The sequence below is a fragment of the Erinaceus europaeus genome, chromosome 1 (assembly GCF_950295315.1).
Source record: "Erinaceus europaeus chromosome 1, mEriEur2.1, whole genome shotgun sequence".
NCBI lineage: Eukaryota > Metazoa > Chordata > Mammalia > Eulipotyphla > Erinaceidae > Erinaceus > Erinaceus europaeus.
The window spans coordinates 140,580,808-140,588,211 of record NC_080162.1 but is presented as its reverse complement, the minus strand read 5'-3'; positions in this window follow the sequence as shown (position 1 = coordinate 140,588,211).

The window sequence follows — 7,404 nt, the reverse complement described above, 5'->3', positions numbered from 1 at the left end:
GGGCCATGTTCAGCGGGGAAGCAATTACAGAAGCCAGAGCTTCCACCTTCTGCAACCCACAATGACCCTGGGTCCATGCTCCCAGAGGGATAGAGAATGGGAAAGCTATCAGGGGAGGGGGTGGGATATGGAGATTGGGTGGTGGGAATTGTGTGGAGTTGTACCCCTCCTACCCTATGGTTTTGTTAATTTATCCTTTCTTAAATAAAACATAAATTTAAAAAAAAAAGGACTGGGTTTCAAGCCCCTGCTTCCCACCTGTAGGGGGGATGCTTTATAAGCGGTGAAGCAGGTCTCTCTGTCTCTCTTTCTCTCGGTCTCCCCAACCCCTCTCAATTTTTCTCTGTCCTGTCCAATAAAATGGAAAAAATAGCCACCAGGAGCAGTGGATTCATAATGCCAGCACCAAGCCCCACAGGCAAAAAAAAAGAAAGGAAAACTGATGAAGGTTCAGAGTGTTAAACAGGTAGTTAAGAGCTTCAAGGGACCCCTTCTTCAGGGAGGAGGCCATGTGATCTTTTACACTTTTGTGTTTCATCCCCTAAAGATCTATCAAGTTCTCCAACTGAACTCAATTGGAGAAAAATCTCACCATGCTCCTACTGTCAGTGGTGAGGGGTGGGGGGAGAAAGCATATTGAAACATGTAAGGACAGAGTGTTCAGGTTCTGGAACAGGTGGTGGGGAGGTTAGAATATTATGTGGAAAACTGAGAAATGTTACACATGTACCAACTACTGTATTTTACCATCAACTGTAAAGCATTAATTCCCCCAAATAAAGAAAATACACACACACACACACACACACACACACACACACACATGGATACTCTGCTCATTTTAATAAGGTTTGCCTCTATGTAAAAATTATCAGAGCATAACTACTCAGAAGAAAGAGAAATACCCAGCCCTAGTCCACTCTAGCCATTCTGCCTCACCAAAGGAACAGATAAAGTGAAAAACAGTGGTCTGGGAGGTGTCGCAGTGGCTAAGGCACAGACTCTCAAGCATGAGGTCCTGAGTTCAATCCCCAGCAGCACATGTACCAGAGTGATGTCTGGTTCTTTCTCTCTCTCTCTCCTATCTTTCTCATTAATAAATAAAATATAAAAAAAAGTGAAAAACAATAGTGGGGTTCACAGCCCAAGGGACACAGACTCATTAAGTCTTGAAACAGACCTAGTCAAAGGGTCAGGCAGTGGCTCACCTGGTTATGTACACACATTATATTGTGCAAGGACCCGGGTTTAAGCTCCTGGTCCCCACCTGCAGGGCAAAGGCTTCACGAGTGGTGTAGTAGAGCTGCAGGTATCTCTCTCTATCTCTCTCCCTCTCTATCTCCTCCTCCCTTCTCAACTTCTCTCTGTCTCTATCCAATAATAAATAAATATATATATATATATATATATATATATATATATATATATATATTTAAAATGAATTATTCCCCTGGGCAGCCCCACCTTAACACCACATCACTACAGTCTAAGTTACCATAGCTCCTTTCACTCAGTAAGTAGTATCTGACTAAAAAAGAAAAAAAACTATGGGTGGAGGGTATATAGCATAATGGTTATGCAAATGCCTTCTCATGCCTGAGGCTCCTAAGTCCCAGGTTCAATCCCCCACACCACCATAAACCATAGCTAAAGAGTGCTCTGGTAACAAAACAAACAAACAAAAAATTACAAGGCATACTCTAAAGCAAGAAACAGATTAGATTAGGCAGATAAAGCCTAGAATCAGATGCAGATATAATAAGGGTGTTGAAATTATTAGAGCAGTAATTTAAATACTTATGACAAATATGCTAAGGATTTTAGAGGGAAAAAAGGCAGGCAACAAGCAACTCACAAATGAGTAACATAAATAGAGAGATATGAAAAATACCTTTGATGGGTTCATTAGTAAACAATTTAGTTGAAGACAGAATTTAGGCTTGGGAATCGGGCGGTAGGGCAGCGGGTTAAGCGTGCTCGGCACAAAGCACAAGGACCAGCCTAAGGATCCCAGTTCCAGCTCCCGGCTCCCCACCTGCAGGGGGGTCACTTCACAGGCAGTGAAGCAAGTCTACAGGTGTCTATCTTTCTCTCCCCCTCTCTGTCTTCCCCTCCTCTCTCCATTTCTCTCTGTCCTATCTGACAACGATGACATCAATAACAACAATAATAACTACAACAACAACAAAAAAAAAAAAACAAGGGAAACAAAAGGGAAAATAAATAAATATTTTAAAAAATAAAAGAATTCGGGCTTGATGCCACACCAGTTGAAACTTCCAAAACTGAAAAGCTAAAAGAGAAAAAAGACAAGGGAAAAAATCCATCATTAATTGCAATAATGTTCTATAAGGGGAAAAAAAATTAGTGGCCAGAGAAACCATCAAAAGTTACATGCCTGAGATTCCTGGTTAGATCCCTGGCACCTTGTGTGCCCAGAATGGTATTCTGACTTCTCTCTCTTTTTCTGTCTAACATGAAACTCTTGTCTTTCATATGTAGTAAATAATTAATACAAACACAGCAGAAGGCTAACTGGTAAGCTACCAACACTGAAGCAATTAGCTTTTAGAGAAAGAAGTGACAGGCGTGTGTGTGTGTGTGTGTGTGTGTGTGTGTGTGTGTGTTCATTCATTTAGTCTTTTTTAAAAGTATCTCTATTTATTTATTTATTGTATAGAGACACCCAGAAATTGAGAGAGGATGGGGAGATAAAGAAGGAGAGAGGCCAAGAAGTGGCACACCTAGTTAAGAGCATACAGTACAGTGTACAAGAACCTAGGTTCAAGCCCCAAGTCCCCACCTGCAGGGGGAAAGCTTCATGAGTGGTTAAGCAGGGCTGCAGGTGTCTGTCTCTTTCTCTATCGAGCCCTCCCTTCTAAGTTTCTCTCTCTCTCTCTGTCTGTATATATATATATATAGTTATATATATATATATATAATAAGTAAATAAAATTTATTTTAAAAAAGAGATAAAGAGGGAGAGAGACAGAGAGACATCTGCAGCCCTGCTTCACCATTTGCAAAGCTTTCCTTCTGTAATAGGGTACTGGGGGCTCAAACCCCAGTCCTTATGCATTGTAACATGTGTGTTCAACCAGGTATGCCACTACCCAGTCCTTGTTCATTCAGTCTTGATCACAACTTCCCCAAAAGCCTTCAAATTTCCTAGATGTCCACAGCATTAAAGGTGTCTTTTTATGTTTTAGTGAATGTAACTTCGGGGAAGCACCTGAATATGAGTATTGAGGTTTCACTAAGGAAACCAAAAACAATAAAGGTTTTTTTGGGGGGCCACAGAACTTTGGTGCAGTGATGTGGACTTATGCCATTATTTTCTGATAATCTTGTAAATTACTATCAAATCAATAGTTTAAAAATATGGGGGAAAAAAGAAAAAAGAAAAGAGAGGGGCCAGGTGTTGGCACACCTGTTTTAAGTGCATGTATTACCATACACAAGGACCCAGGTTCAGGCTCCCCAGTCCCCACCTGCAGGGGACAATGCTTCATGAGTGGTGAAGCAAGTCTGCAGGTTTCTCTCTGTCTCTCCTTTTCTATCTCCCCCTTCCTCTCAATTTCTCTTGTTCTATCAAATAGAATTAAGTCTTAATGGGGGAGGACTTGGACAGAATATTCACCACAGAAGAGATCCAAAAGGCCGAGAAACACATGAAAAAATGCTCCAAGTCTCTGATTGTCAGAGAAATACAAATAAAAGACAACAATGAGATACACTTCACTCCTGTGAGAATGTCATGCATCAGAAAAGGTAACAGCAGCAAATGCTGGAGAGGGTGTGGGGTCAAAGGAACCCTCCTGCACTGCTGGTGGGAATGTCAATTGGTCCAACCTCTGTGGAGAACAGTCTGGAGAACTCTCAGAAGGCTAGAAATGGACCTACCCTAAGATCCTGCAATTCCTCTCCTGGGGATATATCCTAAGGAACCCAACACATCCATCCAAAAAGATCTGTGTACACATATGTTCTTGGCAGCACAATTTGTAATAGCCAAAACCTGGAAGCAACCCAGGTGTCCAACAACAGATGAGTGGCTGAGCAAGTTGTGGTATATATACACAATGGAATACTACTCAGCTGTAAAAAAAACGGTGACTTCACCGTTTTCAGCCGATCTTGGATGGACCTTGAAAAAATCATGTTGAGTGAAATAAGTCAGAAACAGAAGGATGAGTATGGGATGATCTCACTCTCAGGCAGAAGTTGAAAAACAAGATCAGAAAAGAAAACACAAGTAGAACCTGAAATGGAATTGGCATATCGCACCAAAGTAAAAGACTCAGGTGGGTGGGTGGGGAAAATATAGGTCCAAGAAGGATTCAGAGGACCTAGTGGGGGTTGTATTGTTATATGGGAAACTGGGGAATGTCATGCATATACAAACCATTGTACTTACTGTTGAATGTAAAACATTAATTCCCAATTAAAAAAAAAAAAGCAAAAAAAAAAAAAAAGATTGGGAGCGCAGCGGGTTAAGTGCAAGTGGTGCAAAGCACAAGGACCGACATAAGGATCCCGGTTCGAACCCCGGCTCCCCACCTGCAGGGGAGTCGCTTCACAGGTGGTGAAGCAGGTCTGCAGGTGTCTGTCTTTCTCTCCTCCTCTCTGTCTTCCCCTCCTCTCTCCATTTCTCTCTCTCCTATCCAACAATGACAACAATAATAACTACAACAATAAAACAACAAGGGCAACAAAAGGGAATAAATAAATAAAATAAATATTTAAAAAAACATTAAAAAAAAAGAATTAAGTCTTAAAAATAACAAAGGGTTGGAACTTCTATTTTCATTTCAAACCCCACATCAAGGGAAGGGATAAGAACTGGCAATTGACTTCAACCACCAAGTCAATGAATTAATTAGTCATCCCATGTGGTGACCTTCCCATTAAAAAAAAACTCAAATCAGGACTTCAGTTTGGCAAACATGTGGAGACTTGTGTGAATAGTGTACCTAAAGAGTGCCTGTTGCATCTCTTCTTTTTTATTAATTTTTATTAGTGATTTAATAATGATTAACAAGAGTATAAGATAACAGGGGTATAATCCCATACAGATCCCACCACCAGAGTTCCATTTCCCACCCCCTCCATTGGAAGTTATTCCTTATTCTTTATCCCTCTGGGAGTATGGACCAAAATTCTTTATGGGGTGCAAAAGGTAGAGGGTCTGTCTTCTTCAAATGCTTCTCTGCTGGACATGGGTGTTGGCAGGTCAGCTCATACCCCAGCATGTTTTTTCATCTTTTTAATTTTTTAATTTATTTATTATTGGATAGAGAAATTGAGAAGATAGAAATAGATAGAAATTGAGAAGGCAGGGGAGGGATAGAGATAGGGAAAGAGACAAAAACACATCTGCAGCCCTGCTTTACCACTCATGAAGCTTTCCCACTGCAGGTGGGAACCAGGGGATTGAACCCAGGTCCCTGCACACTGTAATGTATGCATTTCATCAGGTGCCCCACCACCTGCTCTCCCCCAGCCTGTTTCTGTCTTTCCCTAGTGAGTAGGGCTCTGGAGAGGTGAGGTTCCAGGACACAATAGTGAGGTCAACTGCCTAGGAAAGCCAAGCTGGAATCCTAGTAGCATCAGCAACTTGGTGGCTGAAAACTGGTGAGATAAAAAGCAGGACAAATTGTTCAACAAACAGAAACCCAAAGGTAGGAATAGAGTAGATGAAACTAGGAGTCTTCATGTGGGAAGAAGTTAGTAGGTCTATTTTAGGTATGTTCCAAGAGGCCCATGACTTTACTAATTTTTGACTGAGCCTAATAGCAAACATTCAGGTGGACTAAAAGTATTATCGGGGAAGATGGCATCAGACTTGAGAATAGGGCTAGAAAGCTGGATTAGAATAGAAAGTAACTCCCAAATGTGATGAAAGTATATAAATACCATTAACTGTTAACCCCATGGATCTGACCTAGGGCCCATATCTATTCATATTTAGCACAGGAGCCTGTGTGACCTCTGAGTCCCTGTCCATCTGAGCTCACAGTTCGTGGTCACTGCTGGGAACATTCTAGGCTGCACTCATTTCAGGACCAATCTTCCTTGAGTGGCAGAGTGGGCTAATCCAGCCTCCCTTTGGAGAGTGGGGCAGTCCCTACCATTGCTGCTCTACAATGAGGGCAAGGTCCTGGAGAGGCCCACAAGAGAGCTTATGATGATGTTCCTAACGGAAGTGACTATTGAATCTGTTCTATCTACCTGTTGATTAGTGTCCTTTGTAATAAACCTGTCATCTAGGGAGTAAATGGAAATGGGTTTTCTGAGTTCTGTGAGTTGTTCTAGCAAATTCATCCAACTTGAAGTGGATATTCTCATATCTGTGACCTTAGGAGAACTGCTGTAGCTTCCAGTGGTAGGAATGGGGATACAGAATTCTGATTATGGGAACAATGAAGAGTTGTATCCCTGTTATCTTATAATTTTGTAAATCAATATTAAGTCACTAATAAATTTTTTAAAAATTAAAAGAAAAATCCTGTACACAGATGTTGATTATAACATTATACCTCTAGTTGCCCAAACTTGAAACAAACCAAAATGCCCTTCAGTGGTTTAATGGATTAGTAAATTGTGATACATCCAGATAACAGAATATTATTTTTCACTAAAAAGAAAAGTGCTCGAAAGTATTGAGAAGACATGGAGGAAGAGTAAGTGAATATCAGTGTAAAAAAAGACTCTCTACTACATGATATTATGGAAAAGCCAAATCTTAAAGACAGCAAAAGGACCTACGGTTGTTGAAGTCAATGAGGAAGGAGGCGAGGAATAAGCAGAACATGAGATGATTCACAAAGAGTTGATAGGAAACACTAAGATGACTCTTAAGGCAATTCAAATTTCTGTTATGTTTTTGCATCCATAAAACTAGGACCTGCCACAGGATAGGAATTTCATAGACACCCATGCTTCAAGCTGGTGATCAGACTGCTCTAATAAATGATAGGTCATTTTAGAATACTTCTGCAGGAAAAGTTACCCAGCTAACAATTCAGGAAATCATCTTGATAGAGTAAATGGGTCCTACTTCATAATCTTGGTTCCAAGCTGAGAAGATAGCATAACGTTTATGCAAGACTTCCATGCTTGAGGCTCTGAGGTCCTAGGTTCAATTTCTTACACCACCATAGCCAGAGCTGAGCAGTGCTCCAGTTTCTGTCTCTGTTTCTCTCTTTCTGTATCTCTCACTCATTAAAAAATGAATAATAATAAAAAGAATCTTAGTTCCTGCAATCCAAAATTAAGTGAAGTTTTCCTTCTCCAAGGTTATCTCTAGGGTTCCGTTCCACCATTCCTGGCGAACTTTTCCCTTTTTTCTTGACTTTCTTCTTTTTCCTTTCCTACTGAAAATGAGTGAGGGAAAAAAGAGGG